The sequence below is a fragment of the Psammomys obesus genome, unplaced genomic scaffold (assembly GCF_907164565.1).
Source record: "Psammomys obesus unplaced genomic scaffold, mPsaObe1.curated_primary_1811, whole genome shotgun sequence".
NCBI classification, from domain to species: domain Eukaryota; kingdom Metazoa; phylum Chordata; class Mammalia; order Rodentia; family Muridae; genus Psammomys; species Psammomys obesus.
Window position 1 is genome coordinate 12,296,385 of NW_026585686.1, and position 20,157 is coordinate 12,316,541.

Genomic DNA, 20,157 nt, shown 5'->3' on the forward strand with positions numbered 1-20,157 from the left:
GACTCATACTCCAACCAAGGACTATTCATGGAGATAACCTAGAACCCCTGCACAGATATAGCCCATGGCAGTTCAGTTTCCAAGTGGGTTACATAGTAATGGGAAGAGGGACTGCCTCTGACATAATCTGACTAGCCTGCTCTTTGATCACTTCCCCCTGAGGGGGGAGCAGCCTTACCAGGCCACAGAAGATGACAATGCAGTCACTCCTGATGAGAACTGATAGTCTAAGATCAGAAAGAAGGAGAGGAGGACCTCCCCTATCAGTGGACTTGGGGAGGGGCATGCATGCAGAAAGGGGAGGGAGGGTGGGATCGGGAGGGGAGTAGGGAGGGACTTATGGGAGGGTACAAATGAATAAAGTGTAATTAATAATAATAAAAAATATAAAAAAATAAAGGAAACAGAGAGCGCTGGCCAGTTCCCCTAGATTTTCCTCACTTATACACAGCTGATAAAAGAAAGCATGTCTTCAAAATTATTTTACCAAACAAAAAATATAAGCAGGAAGTTGAAAACAATGTAGAAACTGGCAAGTATGATTTATACCAAGATTTTCCAAAGGGGCCTCAAACAGGTAGATGCTAGAAATCAGGGGATGGAGTAGTTTTTGACTATAAGAGGAAGTGGGTGAAAGATTGTCAGGAAGAAATACATGGCAACTTTCTGAATGAGTGTTGATGTTAGTCAGATGTGTATTTTTATCTAAACTTTAAAAGCTATTTCATTGTAATATGTGGAGAGCAGAAGGTCTTGAGTTCTATGATTGGTTATTGTTTTGAAAAAGAAAGAAAATTACCTTTTATTTTTCTCTCTGTTGGCACTAAATCCCCAGTAGAGGTTTGAGGTCATTTGAAATCACACTGCATCCAGGAGTTTTTGAGGGCTCTATGTCTGAATGTGCCTTGCAATACTGTCACTATCTCGCACACAGCCTGCAAACAGAAGCTTACAATCACAGCTTTGAAAGACCTTGTTTGAAGCTGCCATTTGCTTTGATCTCCTTAACAAAATCAGTTCTTATCTTTAAGCATATAACCAGAGGTATCTTGATGCTGGTACCAAAAGAAACTCTTCCTGTTTCCAGGAGAATTAATTATTTCCAGAACAATATTACTTATGAAAATTTCATGACGTATTTTAAGATATAAAATTCACAAGTTATTGAAACAATTGAGAGTGTCACAATATAACATTACTGTGTCAAAGGGTCAGATATAACCTAGGATGAGAAAAAAACAGTTACGATGGTGAGTACGTACGATAGACTACATTCCAACAGGTAACACCAAACCAACCACTTTTTGTAAGTAGGCTGAATGCTGTAACAAATACCCAATACCTTGGTTGAAAGAGCAGAAATATAGTCCTCATTTGCATTGTTCTGAGGTATACTTAGATAAAACAGTACTCAAACAGCAGTCAATGCAGAAAAGGAAATTTTATTGTAATCAAGCTGCTACTGATCTATCAGACATGAAGAACACATTCAGGAGCAGAACTGCAACGCTGAGCCAGAAAGTTACAGAGAACATTTAAGCCTGATAACCACAAACATCTGTGCCATGGTACAGTTACATTTTTCTACCAATCAGAGTTCAGGGATAGAGGACTTTCCCAGGGACATTTTCCTATATGGTACACTTATTCTGTTTTCATTGGTTAGATTATTCAACTGTGGCAGGGCAACTTGCCTAGCACTCATCTCTCTACTTGCCAACCAGGATATCAGTTACCCACATACATGTCTCTCTCTGCCAAGCAGGATGTTAGTTACCCAGGAAAGTCTTGGAAATTTAAACTTTATTTGACCCCTATTCAAACTGGAAGTTTTACTCAAAATGGCTACCATTTGGTTCCTTCTTAACAACATAAAACTCTAGTGGACCTCACAGTGAAAATGACAGAGATCTTGAAAACTGGTGGCTAAAATATCATCCACTGGGTCTTTAAGATTTTTTTCTCCTCTGGGCTCTCAGGAAGCTGACATGTGGATGGGGATCTCAGAATGAGTGCTCATATATGGGATGCTTAAAAGAATATACTGCACCATGAAGTGCACAACCACGTAATAGCACTTGAATACAAAACATAACAGAGCTATAGACAGAATGCAGAGGAGGCAATCTGATAAAGAGCCAGCCTGCCATGTGACAGGCAGAAGCCTGAGTCATTTTGTGGGAACATGAAGGGAAGATGATAAGATGGAAGCTCTCTGCATGAAAGGACAACTGCCTGGGAACTAAAAAGGAAACAAGTGTTAAACATCTTAAAAGAGTAAAGAAGGTGCTTAAAGAGAGAAGGAATCCCTTTGAAAACAAAATTAATAAGAATCAATAGATTCGACTTTAAGTCTACTTAAGGATAATGTTGGGAATTAAGACAATGACTTTTCCTGAACCTCAGGGGTATGGCTGTTTAAATATTAATAAAATGGTTTTACACAGATGGAATACTGTAAGATTCGGAATTCTTTACTACTTATTAGCCCTGGAAATTGTACAAAAGACAATGGTTTCTATTAGTTTTTTGCAAGTGACTTATTAACAGCATTGGAGTCCATGTTCTATAAAGAACAAAAGATGGATATTTTGAAACACAAGCAATCTTACAAAACAACAAGCCAAAATAATCAGTGGACTTGAAGTAAATGTTGTAAGCAAACCATGTAACCATGTTGCATATGATGGTCTATATTCAACATTTTAAGAGTAAATTTCATGACTTTGAAGCCTATGGAAAAGATCACAGATTTCCATGTTGCTCTTTCAAAAATTGTGCTTTTTAAAATTGTTATCAACTTATTAACCATCTTGCTTTTCCACTTCTGTCTTAATCCTTGCTCAAAAGAAGAAAAAATATATCTTAAAAGTGATTTAATGAAAAAAGTTTTAACAGTGGTTGTTTTCTGTATTTATGGCTAGGTGTTCAACACTCTGAGGCCAGGAACTGTTTCTGAAACATACTACAGGTATATGGTGAGTTGACTGCACATATTAAACTGCTCTTCTTTGATAGTTAGTAGACTGAACGAAATACATGTTGTAAGAAAACCATGTGGCCACTGTATGTTGGACATGATGGTCTCAATTCACCATTTTAAGAAAAGTCGATTTCACTACCTTGTAACCTACGGCCAAAATCCGAGGAGATTTCTGTGTTGCTCTAAATGTTCACGATATCTATATAGAGTATCTAATAACTAGCTGACACTCGATAAATACTCTTCAGGATAGAAGGGAGAAAGAGAGCATGCTGGTATTTCATCTAGCTCATTGATATGGCCATAAAATATATTAATAGTAATTCTTTAATGTAGATTTTGATTTTGTATATTATATTACAACCTATTCAAAACAACTAGGAAATAATCTATCACTGAGATATTCATTTTTCATTTGTGCCTATGTTAGGCACCAATATAAAAACAATAACAATGGGTTAAAATTTTGAATCAGAATAGCATATGTCTATAGATTTAAATGGTGATTGAGTTAGTGTCTGCTGATATGAAGCATTAGTCCTTGGCAGTATTCTCTCCTACATATTTTATTTTGGTTCTTGTGAAAGTTAGGAAGTTATTTATTATTAATGAGGGAATAAAGTGAAGAAACAGATTAGCAAATAAATTAAAGGACTTCTTTTGATCTGTCAGATAAGCATGTAATTACTGCCAATTGGTAAACAGGTAATAAATTCCAAAATAAACTCAAGAGATTAAGTTATTTTTGCATATACTTGCTCATGTTGATAAAGTTATAACTACCTAAAACTACTTTTTTTAGCTTAAAGAAAATATTAAAAATGTATCAACTGTTTCTCTAATTTTATGGGTTAATGTTTCTTATAACTTTAAAAAGAAAAGATTGGATTTCCTTGGTTTTTTTTTTTCTCTTTTTTCCTTTATTTTCTTTCTTTATTTTGGGGGGGTGTTTCAAGACAGGGTTTCTCTGTGTATCCTTGGCTGTCCTGGACTCACTATGCACACCAGGCTAGCCTTGGGATTTCCTTGTTTTTAATAGCTGAATAGTATTCCATTGTGTAACTATGCCACAATTTCTGCATCTATTTTTCCATTGAGGAACATCTAGGTTGTTTCCAGATTTTGGCTATTACAAATAAAGCTGCTATGAACATAGTTGAGCAAATATCCTTGTTGAATGATGCAGTATCTTTTGGGGTATATACTCAGGAGCGGTATAGCTGGTAGTGCTAGTCCCAATTTTTTGAGAAAGAGACAGATTGATTTCCAAATTGATTGTACAACTTTACACACCCACCAGCAATGGAAGAGGCTTTGCTTTCTTCCTCACAAGCAGATATTAGTTGTATAATACAAGATAGCCATACTAAAATCTACAGACCTAAAGAAGCTAAACACCAAGGAGGATCCTAGGGAGATGCTTAAATCTCTTTCAGAATGCCAAACAGAAACTGTGGAAGAGGGGAAACAGGATGGGAGCCTACTATAGAGGGTCCTCTGAAAGGCTCCACCCAACTGGTGATCAAAGCATATGCTAAGACTTACTACCCAGCTTTGGGTAGAGTGCAGGTAGTCTTATGGAAGTAGCAGTGAAGGGTATAGAAGGATATGGAGTGGACAGGAGGCCCACAAGGAGACCACCAAAGCTAAAAACTTTGAGCCTAGGGCATCCTGCAGACAATGATTCACCAACCAAGGACCATGCATGGAGAGGACCTAGACCCCCCTGCTTAGATGTAACCGATTGCCAGCTCAGTCTCCATGTGGGTTCCCAAGTAAAGGAGCAGGGACTGCCTCTGTCATGAACTTGATTGCCTGCTCTTTGACCACTTGCCCCTAGTGATGTGGTCTTACCAGGCCACAGAGGAAGAGGATACAGGCAGTCCTGATGAGACTTGATAAGCTATGGGCAGATGGCAGAAGAGAACACTCCCCTCTCAGTGAACTAGGGGAAGGGAATGGAGGAAGAGGGAGGGTGAGTGGGACCGGGAGCAGTCGAGGGAAGGGGCTTCAATCAGGATATATAATGAATGAATTATGAAAAAAATAAAATTAAAAGAAGACATTATGTGCATACAGAAAAAGTAGAAAAAGGTCTTCATGTATCCAGGTACCACATGGAAGTTAAGGAAGAAGAAAGTTAAACAAGAGAGATGTGGTACATTTATTGGTACATTTATCTCAGGCCTTTAGCTTTTCTTTTTTCTTTTCTTTTTTGTCATCATCATGTCACTTACGTGGATTAAGATTTAACTCAACTCCCCACACAGCATTTTCTGGATACCATGATGAATGCTGAGTCTTTTTTCATAGTTCTCTTATGATGCTGTCATAATCATGAGACATTTGTATACAATCACTTTCTGTTTTCTGAGTACATTTTGCCCCAGAGATCACTGAAAAATATAAATAATACACACACACACACACACACACACACACACACACACACACACAAAGAAAAGCTGTTTAGAGTACAGGGCACTCTTTTTCCATAGAACTAATCATTCAAGTTATGTTCTTATTTTCTTTCTGAATGGTTCCTGAGTAACCTAAGGCTTTAAAAAATCATTTCAAATATACTTTATTTTGACATTTATACTCTGAAGGGTAAATTTCATAATGTAGACCAAGACTTGCCAGGCTTCTCCTCCACCTATACCCTTATCAGTCAGCTTAGATGTGTGCCTAGACATCTATGAAGTAGAGACAGTGACAGTACCTACATCTGTGACTGTGGGGAAAATTTAATGAGCCATGTGGGAAAAAAAATGCTACATAACACTTGATGTCCATTTAGAGGTTTGCAATTCCACTGCAGAGGTCATCTTATCATTTTCATTTTCACCATAAGCTGAACCACCAGGAAACTAGCTGCCACTTACAGGCACAATTGGAAGTGAAAATAAACAACACATTTTAATTCATTCTCTGAAGATGAAATGGACACCTAATCATAGAATACCAACTACCTGAGAAAGAAAGAAAATGACTAGTTGTTCATTTCAATTATTTTACTCACCGACCTGGCTTTCTAAGGTGAATAAAAACAAAATAATAAAATGGCCTTCCCATCATGAAATAAAGTAGAGAAAACCGTCAAACAAGTAATATTGGTAGCATATTGAGGCTTTAATGGACACTACACACAAAGCAAATGTCTTTACATTTTTTTCTTCATACATACCCTCCTGCAACAGATAAAGGTAGTGGCAGTCAAGTTAACAAAGGTCTTTCACAATTAAATAATTAGAATGACAATCCCAGCACAAATTCTGAGTTTTCCATTCCACCAAAAACTGAGCTCTAAAAACAGCCCCAGAAGTGTTCAAATATTCATTTTACCTGACAGTGTCTTTCTTGTGGTTGTCATATCTGACCAGCACTTTATAATTCTTTGCTCTTCATACTGTCCACAAAAATAACAAGATATTTTGGCAGGGAGTTGCATAAAACCAACCCTAGTATATCTATTTTAATCTATTTTCCAGCTCTTCTCTTCCACGTGTCTGACATCATAAGCTCACCACCTAATGTACTGAATTAGACATTCTCTTTTCCCTTTGCTTTATGTGAATGTTTCACATCAGCCTTGAATGCAATAAATGCAGGCATTTAATCCTGAAGTGTTATAAGATTTTTCAGTTCTTACTCTTGCCAAGAAATTAGGATCTGTTTTGTTTACATATATCCTTAATGCTTAAAAATACTGGCTGGTTTTGTGTCAACTTGACACAAGCTAGTCAGCAGAGACAAAGAAACTTCAGTTGAGGAAGTGCCTGTATAAGATCCAGGTGTAAGACATTTTTTCAGTGATCAGTGGTGGGGTAGGGCTTAGCCCATTTGGGTTAGTGTTCCTGGGTTTTACAAGAAAGTAGGTTGAGCAAGCCATGAGAAGCAGTAAGCAGCACCCTTCCATGGCTTCTGCATCAGGTCCTCAGGATCTTGCCCTGCTTGAGTTCCTGTCCTGACTTCCTTTGGTATCAAACAGCAATGTTGAAGAGTAAGATGAAAAATTGGTTTTTGTTCATAGTGTTTCATTTCAGCATAAGAAATCCTAAGAAATATATAAATATGAATATATATATATATAAACTTTATTGTATTTTTTACTTATGTGTGTTGCATTTTATATATTTTGCTGTATCGTGTGTATTTTCTGTCTTACTCATACATGCGCCACATGCGTGTTGGTACCACAGAATGCCAGAATGGGACATTGGATATCCCTAGAGATGGAGTTAGATTTGGTAGTAGTTCTCCATATGTGAGTGCCGGGAAACCAACTTAGGTCCTTTGAAATAGCAGCAAAGTACTCTAATTGCTGAACCATCTCTCTAGTGTCCTTAAGCTTTATTTTTGATAATGTATCACATGTCTGAAGCTCATTGTATACAAGCTGTATTGACTCTTTACAGCACATTTCTGAAGTCTCCAATTTAATTATCTCCGTGTTATAATGAATGAGTCGAGAAGTAAAGGAAGCAAAATATCTCACCCAGTGCCTCACAGATGTATCTGGATTCAAATCCATGTTGAAATCTGGAAAGACCTATCAAAACTTTATTTTAAGATGACTCTTGGCTGTTTTGAATTAAGTAGTCTACAGTTATAGGTTCATAACATTTTGTTGTAGGACGGTTGGCTAATTTGGGTCAATTTGTTTAAATGAGCTTTCATCTTCATTTAACTGTCAGTGTCAGTTTTCATAATGTAACCAAGTCATGCTGGCCAAACACTGTTACAATGTCCAATTTGGAAATGCACAAGCCTAAGAAGGAAAGATGACAACATAGCTGGTTCTGTAGCCAAGTGGTTAGCTCATTTGAACAAGCTTAATCTAATTTGTTTCAATAGCCCTTTATTGTATGTTACAAGGTACACAATTTAATATGGACCAGTGTCTATTTTTTGCATACATAGTAGTAGGTTTCTATAATTTTAAGGAATCCCTGGAAATTACATCAATTGAGAAAATCAGAAATTCCAAGGTTGCTTTGTTCATTTTAAGGCTTGTTCATAAAGTTCTGATTACTACTACTTTGGAAACATAAACCATTCAAATCTCCATAGAGATCTTTGACTACAGTCAAAATTTTATAATCCAAGCTAAAGGAAAAATAAATTAATTTTTAATTAATTAAATTAACAGAAGTTTGATTGAGTAGGCAGACCATTGTGGACAGAAGAAATGTCAGTGGGATGTTATCTGCTTGAGGGAGTTGCATGTGTTTATTCTAGGGAAAGAACAAAAACTTTGCACTATTTGTATGTCATTTAAAGAAAAACATTGAAAGGTATTACCCGCAATTTGATTTATAGTCTGCAGCATGTATCTAATGGTTTGTCTAGAGGTTAGGTTAACCAGCTTTATTTTGCTATGACTAAATTCTCGAAATAATCAGTTTAAGAAGAGGAGGGGTTTGCTTGGCATACAGTCTCAGAAGATATCACCTATGGTGGCTTATCCTGTGGCTTTGGTCCTAGTATGGTGCAGAAAAAACAAAGCAAGATGTAGGAAAATCTAGGATTACAAATCCCTTTCAAAGGATTTGCATGTCCCCAAAAACCAAACTTCCTCCCAGCAGACCCCACTCTTAAAGATTCCAACAGAGCCACAAAGCATTGTGGCTGGAGATGGCAGAAAACATAAGGAGAACATTCAGAACCTAAATCACAGCAGGGTCTAACTTAGATCATCCAGCTATAAAAATTCATAATTGAAGACCACATGCGCTAATTCACCATGTGTATACTAGTTTTTGTGTGTATGTATGTGTATATGCATGTATATGTGCATGGGAACTCAGAGATTCAAGTATAAAAGATAACCCAGCAGTTAAATTCACAGATTGTATATTAGAAGACAGGTGCAATACTCTCACAGTCACTACACTGAGGCAAAAGGTTTATGAATTCTACCTTGGCCTATATAATAAGTACAATACTAAATTGTAATAAGAAGCAAGACTGTGTTGTAGTGTATGTGTGTGTGTGTGTGTGTGTGTGTGTGATTTATGTGTGTGATTAGTTGTGGTTATTGAGACACACAGAGGAGTTAAGCTATATTGCATTGGCTTTGCATTTTTAAACAACATGAATCTGACGTATGTCCTAAGTGCTTTATGGAGAGAACAAAATTGTGCCTGCATGTGTTAAACATAGCAGATAATGTCCAGATGTATGGAAAGTAATAAAACAGATTCATATACTCCTAAAGTAGATATTATTGTTTATCATTCTACATGTATAATGATTGTTGAAACTATTTTTATGCAGTTAACAAGCATGATTGTATTGTCATCACATAATAGGGGTTAAATTTTCTCACAGTGCGTGTGATACCACTACAGATATTTCAAAATGCTTAACTCTGCCCATTCTAAGAAACTGTAATTCCCCCATATTATTCTTTTTGCTTAGGATTGTGTTGGCTATCCTGGGTCTTTTTTGGTTTCATATGAATTTAAGACAGTGGTTTTCATTTCTGTCAGAGTGAAATGGGAATTTTAATTGGGATTGCATTGAATCTATAAACAAAGTTTGGTAGAATGTTCATTTTCACATTGTTGACTAACAATCCATGAGTATGGGATGTCTTTTTGTTTTCTAGTTTCTTTGTCTGTGTCTTCTTTCAAAGTTTAAAGTTTTCATTACAAAGGTCTTTCATTTCCTTACTTCTGTTTATTTTAGAGATTTTCTTTTCACTGAAGCTGTTATGAACAGAAGTGTGTCCATTATGGCCTAATCTGTATGATTGTTGTTAGTGTATAGATTGTACTGATTGTGGAAAGCTGAGTCTGCATCCTGCTGTATTCATCAATATGTTTATCATTTTAAAAATCTTTCCTGTAGAATTTTGTCCTGTTTCATGTTGTCTGCAAATAGAAATACTTTGACTTTGTTTCCTATTTGTATCTCTTTAATTTTCTCTTCGTGCCTTTATGATCCATCTAGTACTTCAAGGACCATCCTGGAAATGAATGGGCAGAGTGGCTATCACTGTCTTGTTCCATTTGTCAGTGTGATTGCTTCAAGATTCTCTAGATTTAGGATGACGCTGGCAATGAGTTTCTCATATTCAGCTTCTATTGTGTTGCAGTATGATTCCTTAGAATAGCCACACAGACTCTGGGACTTTTATCATGAATGTGTATTGGGTTTTGTCAAAGGCCTTTTCTTATTCTACTGAGGTGATTATGAAATTTTGTCTTTAAGTCAATTTATGTGGTTTCTTACATTTATAAGTTGCATATGTTGAATCCTTTCTGTATCTTAGAGATAAAGCCAAATTGGTCATGTTGTATAATATTTTTAGTGTATTTCTGTTTTCTGTTTGCATGTATCTTATTGTATATTGATTGAATCCATGTTAATCAGAGATATTGGCTGGTAATTTTCTTTTTTGTTGTACATTTATCTGGTTTGCATACTAGGGCAATACTGGCTTTGTAAGAGTTTGCAAGGCTCATTCTATTTCAATTGCTTTGAATAGTTTAGGAAGTATTGGCTGTAGATATTCTTTGAATGCTTGTTAGAATTATGCTGTAAATCAATCTGTCCCTGGATGCATTTTAGCTAGATGGCTTTTAATTACTTTCACAATCTCTTTATTTGTTTTGAGCCTGACTAGATTGCTGACATCTTGACTTAATTTTTGTAGTTTGGTTGAATCTAGATATTCATCCATTTAAGTTTTCTGGTTTAATGGAGTAGAGGTTTTTAACACATTCCATTATAACATTCTGAATTTATTTGGCTCCTGTTGGCATGTTTCCCTGCTCATTTTTGTTTGTTTGATCATTATATTATCTCTTTTGTATTTTTGGTTGTTTGGGTCAGGGCCTTTTGGTTTTGCTTATCTTCTCAAAAAACAACTACTTATATTCATTGATTATTTGTATTGTTTTCTTTGTTTCCATTCATTTATTTCTGATTTTTAACTAATTCTTATTGTCAATTGGGATTTTATTTCACTTGATCTATTCTTTCTAACTTTCTGAGTTTCACCATTAAGCCAATTGGTTGTGATCTTTCTAGTTTTTCACTCACAGCTACAAATTCCCCTCATAGGAATCCTTTCAAAGTATCCCAGAGGTTTTGTTTTGCTGTATTTTCACATTCATTTAGGTCCAGGAAGTTTTTTACTTCTTTATTGATTTATGTTTTTACCCATTCATCAAGTAAGGTGTTGTTTAATCTCCATGGTCTTGTTTGTTTGGTTCTTTGTGTTTCTTGTATAAGTGTGTCTTTCTTTAGCTTGAGGGAGTTTTTCTATGCTCCTGAGGATCTGGTCTATGCCATTGACTATGGTATTCTTCTCCCTAATCAATGCCTATAATTTAAAGGTTTAGTTTTTGTTGTTGTTTCATGGTGTCTTAAATTTCCTGTGAGTTCCTTTTGTGTTTGTGTTTGTTTTTTTAATATAATTATTTTTGTTTTTATTAATTACAGTTTATTCACTTTGTATCCCCCCTGTACCTTCCTCCCTCCTCCCCTCCCAATCCTCCTCTCCCTCTTCCCCACCTGTGTCCCTCTCCCAGTCTACTGATAAGGGAGGTCCTTCTCCCCTTCCCTGTGACCCTAGTCTATCAGGTCTCATCAAGAGTGACTGCATTGTCTTCTTCTGTGGCCTGCTAAGGCTGCTCCCTCCTTAGGTGGAGGTGATCAAAGAGCAGGCCAATCAGTTTACGTCTGAGACAGTCCCTGTCCCCATTACTTTGGAGACAACTTGGATACTGAACTGCCATAGCCTATCTCTGTGTAGGAGTCCCAGGCCATCTCCATGAGTGGTCCTTGGCTGGAGTATCTGTTTCAGAAAAGACCCCTGTGCCCAGACTTTTAGGATCTGTTGCTGTCCTTGTGGAGCTCCTATCCTCTCCAGGTCTCCCACTTTTTTCATAAGATTCCCTGTACTCTGCCTAAAGTTTGGCTATCTGTCTCAGCATCTGTCTCAACACTCTGCAGGGTAGAGTCTTTCAGAGGCCCTCTGTGGTAGGCTCTTGTCCTATTCCCTGTTTACTCCCTCCTCGGATTCATGTTCCTGCCCATTTACCAGGTTGAAGCCACCACCTGCCAGCGCCTGCACGCTCTATGCACCAACCCAAACACCACAGACTGGGCCTTCCTGTTGGGAGAAAACCCCAAGGTGCGGGAAATATCTGGCCCTACCTCACAACACCTAGCTCTGGAAAAGTTTCTGGCTATCCACAGGCTCCTGACTCTAGCCTCCAGCTGCACGCATGAGAGCAAAGCTCATCTGGCACTGATTACTGCTTGGGCACTTAGAGCACAGAGCCCCAACCTCAGGCCCACAAGGCCTGGAATCCCCGAGATCAACCCCCAGATACTGCTCCAAGGAGCAACCAGTTATCCCTAATTAAACTGACCAAACCACAGGTCACCCAGGTTACAGCAGCAGCTCACTAAATTTACAGCAAGAAACCCAGAAGCAGGGCAGCTGTCTGCAGGACTGGGTTAGAGGAGAGCCCTCTTGACTAACAAGGACCATAGTTACCACTCAGGTCTATATGCCTGAGGTGACCTGCGACAATTCCTGAAAAACATCGGCCATTCAGCGACCATACCCAAAAAGCTGAGGAGACCTCCTTCAGAATAAATCATCTTCCTGCCGAGGGGATTCTTTCCTATCACAGGATTCCAGGAACCACCAGAAACTAACACCCATCACCTAAGATAGCCCAATGGGTAGAGACCAGAGTAAAGGTTTGTTTATGTTTTAACTTATCCATGTTTCTTGATTTTTTTTTTTTTTTTTTTTTTTTTTTTTAGATCCTGTACTTTTCTTTTGAGAGCTGATATTGTGACTTTTTGCATTATTCATTCTACTTGTAAGGCTTTCCTTTGAGTTTGATTGTTGAACTATTAAAGCTTTTCCATTCCATTTTCATATCAGCTTGAGTTGTGCTAAATGTTTTTATTTCTTGATTGAATTCTATTCTCAAGTTTTAGATTGTCAGCTTCATGTTTGTCTTTTCTTCAGTTATAACTAAGGCATCTATTCTCTTTAAGGTCTTTCTCCTCAGGTATTTTGCTTTTAGTTTTATTTTATTTTTTGAAATATTATTTATTATAATTTATTCACTTTCCAGCCCCCTCTCTCATCTCCTCCCAGTCTCACCATCCCTCCCTCTTCCCCACCATGCCCTTTCCCTAGTCCACTGATAGCAGAGGCCCTCCTCCCCTATATCTGACCCTAGCCTATCAGTTTTTATCAGGACTGGCTGTGTTCTCTTCTTCTGTGGCCTAGCAAGGCTGCCCCACATCAGGGGAGGTAAACAAAGTGTTTGCCATTGAGCCCATGTCAGAGAGAGCCCCTAATTCCCTTCACATGGAGTCTGAGTTGCCTGTGATCTACATCTGAGTAGAGGGTCTAGGTCCTCTACATACATGGTCCATGATTGAAGCATCTGTCTTTGCAGAAACCCTAGGCCCAGATTTTTTTGCCTCTGTTGGTCTGTTTTTGGAGTTCCTGTCCCCTCCAGGTCTTTCTATCCCACCCTTCTTTCATAAGATTCCCTGCATTCTGCTCAAAATTTGGCTATAAGTCTCAGCATCGGTCTTAATACCCTGCTGGGTAGATTTTTTTTCAGAAGCTCTCTGTGGTTGGTGCCTGTCCTGTTCCCTGTCTTCTCCCTGTCTCCAATGTCCATGTTCACCAGGGAAATGCAAATCAAAATGACCCTGAAATTCTACCTCACACCCATCAGAATAGCAAAGAACAAAAACACAAGTGACAACACAGGCTGGAGAGGATGTGGAGAAAGGGGAACATTCCTCCTTTGCTGGTAGAAATATAAACTTGTAAGACTACTTTGGAAATTAACTGGTGCTTTCTCAGAAAATTAGGAATAACTACTTCAAGATACCACTCCTGGGCAAATACCCAAAAGATTCCCTACCATACAATAAGGACATTTGCTCAGCTATGTTCGTAACGGCTTAATTCGTAATAGCCAGAATCTGGAAACAACCTAGATATCCCTCAACTGAGGAATGGATACAGAAATTGTGGAACATTTACACAATGGAATACTACTCAGCAATTAAAAACAAGAAAGTCATGAAATTTGGAATCAGGTGGTAGAAACTAGAAAAGATCATCCTGAGTGAGGTATCCCAGAAGCAGACGACACACATGGTATATACTCACTTATAAGAGGACATTATATAGGATATACTGAAATCTATAATCCTAAAGAAGGGAAACAACAAGGAGGACCCTAGGGAAGAGGCTTATTCCTCATTCCAAAGGGCCAACAATATAGACATTTTTAAAATTTGTATATTATTTTATTTACTTTATATCCTGAGGGTGCCCTGTCCCTCTCCTCCTGCCAGTACCTCCCACTTCCCTTCCTTCTCCTTCTCTTCCCCCTTCCCCCAGAAAAGGGGAGTTCCCTACCTCACCACCACCCCCACTCACCTTCCCCAGCACATCAAGTCACATCAGGACTGTTCATATCTTCATCCCCTGAGGCCAAGCAAGGTAACACTGCCAGGGAGTGGTGATCCAAAAGCAGGCAATAGAGTCCATGTCAGAAACAGCGCCCTCTCCACTCATCAGGTGCCCCATATAAAGATGAAGTTGTCCATTGGCCACATACAAACAGGGAGCCTGGGTCCAGACAATGCATGCTCCTTAGCTGATGGCTCAGTCTCTGAAAGCCCCCTTGTGACTGGGTTATTTGTCTCTGTTGGTCTTCTTGTGAGGTTCTTGTCCTCACTAGGCCCTGCCATCTTCCCCCAGCACTTCCACAGGACCCCCAGAGTTCCTCCCCATGCTTGGCTGCAATTCTCAGCATTTGTCTCAATTTGCTGTTGGCTGTAGCCTTCCAGAAGACAATAAAGTTTGGCTCCTGTCTGAAAGCATATCAGATTATCCTTATTAGTGTCGGGCTGGTTCTCTACTGTGGGTTGAAGTCTCAGGTTGTTCCAGTTATTGTTTGGACTTTCCCTCTATCTTTGTTCCCTCCTTATCCTTACACTTCTTGTAGGCAGGGTAATTTTTGTTTCAAAAGTTTTGTCGGTGGATGGTTGATGCGCTCTTTCCACTAGTATTGCCGGGCTAGGAGGCGGTCAATTCAGTCTTCATGCCAGGCACTGTTAGGAGTCTCAGCGAGAGTCACACCCATATTCTCTTAGAAGCCTACCCTGTAGCAGGCCTCCAGCTTGACCAAGAGATGTCCCTCCCCAGTTTCTTGTTCCCAGCCATCTTACCTCCCACCCCCATTCTCCCCTCATCTGATCCACACTTGTTTCCCTCCCTTTCTTTGTGTCTTTAATCCTCTTAAATTATTTGATGAAGTTTATTATTTTTTCCTCTTTCTTCATCTTCTTTTTTTATTAATTACACTTTGTTCCCTTTGTATCCCTCCATAAGCCCCTCCCTCCTCCCCTTCCGGTCCCACACTCCCTCCCACTTCTTCACGCATGCACCTCCCCAAGTCCACTGACAGGGGAGGTCCTCTTCTCCTTCCTTCTGATCTTAGTCTATTAGATCACATCAGGAGTGGCTGCATTGTCATCTTCTGTGGCCTGGTAAGGCTGCTCCCCCCTCAGGTGGAGGTGATCAAAGAGCAGGCCAATCAGATTATGTCAGAGGCAGTCCCTCTTCCCATTACTATGTAACCCACTTGAACACTCAACTGCCATGTCCTACCTACATCTATTCAGGGGTTCTAGGTTATCACCATGCATGGTACTTGATTGGAGTATGAGTCTCCATTTTAACACAGGAAGACCCCTGTGTTAAAATTTTCTGGTTCTGTTGCTCTCCTTGTGGGGTTCCTGTCCTCTCCAGATCTTAATATTTCCCACTTCTTACAGAAGATTCCATGCACTCTGCCCAACAGTTGGCCATAAGTCTCAGCATCTGCTTTGATAGTCTGCAGGGCAGAGCCTTTCATAGGCCCTCTGTGGCAGGTTCCTAGCTTGTTTCCTGTTTTCTTCCAGCCATACCGCTCCTAGGCATATATCCAAAAGAGGCTCAAGTACACAGTAAGGACATTGGCTCAACCATGTTTGTAGCAGCTTTATTTGTAATAGCCAGAAGCTGGAAACAACCCAGAGGCTCCTCAACTGAAGAATGGATGCAGAAATTGTGGTACATCTATACAATGGAGTATTACTCAGCAATGAAAAATAAGGAAATCATGAAATTTGTAGGTAAATGGTGGGACCTGGAAAGGATCATCCTGAGTGACCTGTCCCAGAAGCAGAAAGACACACAAGGTATATACTCACTCATATAGACATGTAATACAGGATAAACCTACTAAAATCTGTACATCTAAAGAAACTAATCAAGAGAGGGGACCCTGACTAAAATGCTCATTCCCCATCCTGAAAGGCAAAGAGGAAGTTTATGATTTTTTAAAAATTCTGTACCCTGGAGATTATCTACATATTGTTTATTGGCAAACATTTTTATATGACTAGATTTTGGAGAAGACATTGGCTTAATTTTTCATATTTTTTTGTATTACTGTGATAACATCTGGGCATATGGAATTTTTGTTATCTCTGAGTTTCTTGTGAACAGAGCAGGATGGTGTAGAAGAGAATATATGGTGTTGGGTCAAGTCTAGACATTGGAAATGGCTTCTGTGAATAGTAAGGTAGACAGAAGGCCTGGCATCTAAGATGTACTTCCTTTTCCAAGCCTGGAGGGTGGAGGTACATCTGTCCCTGTGGAATGAGTGCACACAGCATGGGTGAGTCCTTTGGTTTGGGGGCTGGGTATGGAGGACCTTCAACCAAACATAGAGCTTCTTTCAGTGAAGGCAGAAAAGGTCAGGCTAAGCTGGGGCACTGTTTGTGGGTGCCATGCTGAAGTAATGGGTTACAGATAATGCATGGATGGACAAGACAGGATTATTCAACAGGATAGCCCCTGGAGAAGGATGTGGGAAGTCTGGGTACCAAGTAGGGTGGAAGTAGCATCCCAGAATGGTCCTATGGGTGGCTTAACATGAGGCAGGTACTCATGGAGGCATGATAGCAGCCGCAGTGCTGATAGGGATGATCATCCCCTGAGGGACTGTTTGTAGGACCTGGGACAAATATGTCAGGTTTTAAAAAAAAAGTAAGAATGGAATGATCACAGGTACTCATCAGGCTAGATCCTGGAGTAGGACAAATATTGTGTGTGGTGGTAGATGCAGCACAGATGGACCTGTGGCTGCATGAGGCAAGGCAGAAGCCTCTTTGCTAAGTATTCTTAGGGAAATAAAATGCCTGACTTTTTTTTTTGTCAACAGTAATAAGTAGATTTTCAACCCATATTCTAATGCATTTTTTCTTTCAAAACTGTTTATGGATCATGCATTGTACATATTATCGGTGCTGAGTGCTGAGGATTTCAAAAAGGTGAATAGTATTTGGGACTTTGGTGGAAGATTTACAACCTAAGTTGTAGCTTCTAAGTTAAGATATAAGAATATAGTTATTTATTTATATAGATATATTTTAATTTATTTTCTTATATGTTACATCCAAACCACATTTTCCCTTTCCTTCTCTTCTCCCAGGTTCATCCACCACCACGACCCCCTGCCATGCACAGACACAATTTTTTCCTTCTCCATTTCTCATCAGAAAAAAAGCAGATCTCCCAGGGATACCAACCAAACATGGCATGCCAAGTTGCAATAAGACTAGTAACCTCCCATCATATTAAGGTTTATGAGGCAACACATTAGGAAAATGGTCCCAAGAGTAGTCAAAAGACTCAAAGACACCCCTACTCTTACTGTTAGGAGTCCCACAAAAACCCCAAGTTAACAACCACAATATGCCTAGCACAGACAAGGCAAGCCCTGTGCTTACCACTTTAGTCTCTGTGTGTCCCTATGAGCCCTGCATAGTTGATTCTGTGGGTTTTCTTGTGGTTGGGGGGGGTGTTTGTTTGATTGGTTGGGTTTTTTTTGTTTGTTTGTTTGTTTTGTTTTTTCTCCTTTGTCTCCTATAATCTTTCCTTCCTTCTTCCTCAGAATTCCCCAAGTTCCACCTCAGGTTTGGCTGTGGGTCTTGGCATATATTTCCATCAGTTTCTGGATGGAACCATCTCTGATAACAGTTGTACTAGGCATCAATCTATGATTTTAGCAGAATATAATTAGGAATCATATTTTCTCTTTTTTTTTCCCCTTGCTGGTTGTGTTTGGTTTTACCCAAGGCATCGAGGCGATTAGGCCTCTGGTTCCTGGCCCTTCTGTCATTGTCAGGTGTGGGCTTTCTCTCCCAGCATGGGTTGCAAGCTGGACCAGTCATTGGTTGGTCACTTCCACAATTTCTGTGCCACTTTTACTCCAGCACATCTTGAAGGCAGACTAATTGTAGGGTGAAGGTTTTATGGCTAAGTTGTTGTCCCAGTTCCTCCACTGGAAGTCCTGCCTGGTTACAGGAGAGGGCATGTCAGGCTTCTTATCTCCCATTACTAGGTATCTTAGCTAGGGTCACCTTCATAACAGCCCTGAGTGTTTCCTTTATCCCTAGGTTTCACCCCCAAAATGCCCTGAAATTCCAGTTGTCCCTCCCTTTTCTCTCACCTTCTATCCTCTCTCAAGATAGTCCTCTTGTTCCCATCACCATGCACCTTCAGTCCACCCACAATATATATTCTATTTTCATTTGTCAGGGAGATTCATGGATCCCTCATTGATCTCTCCTTGTACTTAGCCTCTCAGGGTCTGTGGATTATAGAGTGATTATCCTTTATTTATAACTAATATAAACTTATAAGTGAATAAATACCATATTTATCTTTCTGAGTATGGGTTACCTCACTGATGATGATATTTTCTTGTTTCATCCATTTGTCTGCAAATGTCATGGTGTTATTTTTTTTTAAACAGCTGAGTAATACTGCATTGTGTAACTGTACCACATTTTCTTTATCCATTCTTCAGTTGAGATACATCTAGATTTTTTCCAATTTCAGGCTCTTATGAATAAAACTGTTATGACCACACTTGAGGAAGTGTCTTTGTGATAGGATAGCATTCTTTTGGTATATGCCCAGGAGTGGTACAGCTAGGTCTTGAGGTAAGTTGATTCCCAATTTTATAAGAAACTGCCATATTGCTTTCCAAAGTGCATATACAAGCTGATATTCTCCCTAGCAGTTCAGGAGTGTTCCCCTTGCTTCACATCCTTGCCAGCATGATCTGTCACTAGCATTTTTTACCTTAGCCATTCTGACAGGAGAACATGGAATCTCAAAGTCACTTTGATTTGCATTTCCCTGATGCCTATAGATGTTGAACATTTCTTTCTTTCTTTTTGTTTTCTGTTTTCTTCAAGTGCTTCTCAGAAATTTGAGATTCCTCTGTTGAGAATTCTGTTTAGATCTGTACTCCATTGTTAAAATGTGTTATTTGGTTTATTGATGTCTAGTTTCTTGAGTTCTTTATATGTTTTGGAAATTAGCCCTCTATCATATGTAGAATTAGTGAAAATATTTTCCTATTTTGTAGGCTGTTGTTTTCTCTTATTCACAGTGTCCTTTGCCTTTCAGAAGCTTTTAAGTTTCATGAGGTCCCATTTATTAATTATTGATTGCCTGTTGTACTGGTGCTTTGTTCAGGAAGTTGTCTCCTATGCCAATGTGTTCCCCATTTTCTATTCTATCAAGTTCAGTGTGTCTGGTTTTATGTTGAGGTCTTTGATCTGTTTGGACTTGAGTTTTATGCAAGGCAGTAGATATGGCTGATATATTTCTCCTTTCAATTTGCTGATATACTAGATATATATCTGCCATAGTATGAATTGACTTATCATTTGCTCAGTAGATGATCCTAAATATGCAGTGCTTTAACTACCACACACTACTCTTGGCACCTGTCTAATCTCCTCTAGTTCATGACAGTATTTGTTAAAATTGTTTTCTCAATTTTGACCTTACTTTGGTGCAGCTATAATAAATTTGTGCATTTATATCTTTTGAAACTATCTTTATAGGATGTGTGTCAAGAATTTCTTACATGATTGCTTTTCTTATGGATGTTCATATAAACAAAATTAATTAATAATTGACCTTAATAGTACTTGTGGAAGAATATATTTTCCTAATCAACATATTTACTTGTTGTACTATCTTTTACAGCACAAACTGCAGCATAATCCTAATGTCTATATAGATATTTGACTTT

At 38.9% G+C, this 20,157-nt stretch overlaps 1 protein-coding gene across 5 annotated transcripts in view; it reads left to right on the plus strand.

The window, feature by feature from the left end:
- Positions 1-20,157, plus strand: part of Ptprd (protein tyrosine phosphatase receptor type D) — a gene marked incomplete in the record, with an annotated part of 2,622,804 nt that overhangs the window by 1,681,924 nt on the left and 920,723 nt on the right. For all 5 annotated transcript variants that reach the window (XM_055629942.1, XM_055629950.1, XM_055629948.1 and 2 more), the window contains 1 exon segment: positions 2,925-2,978.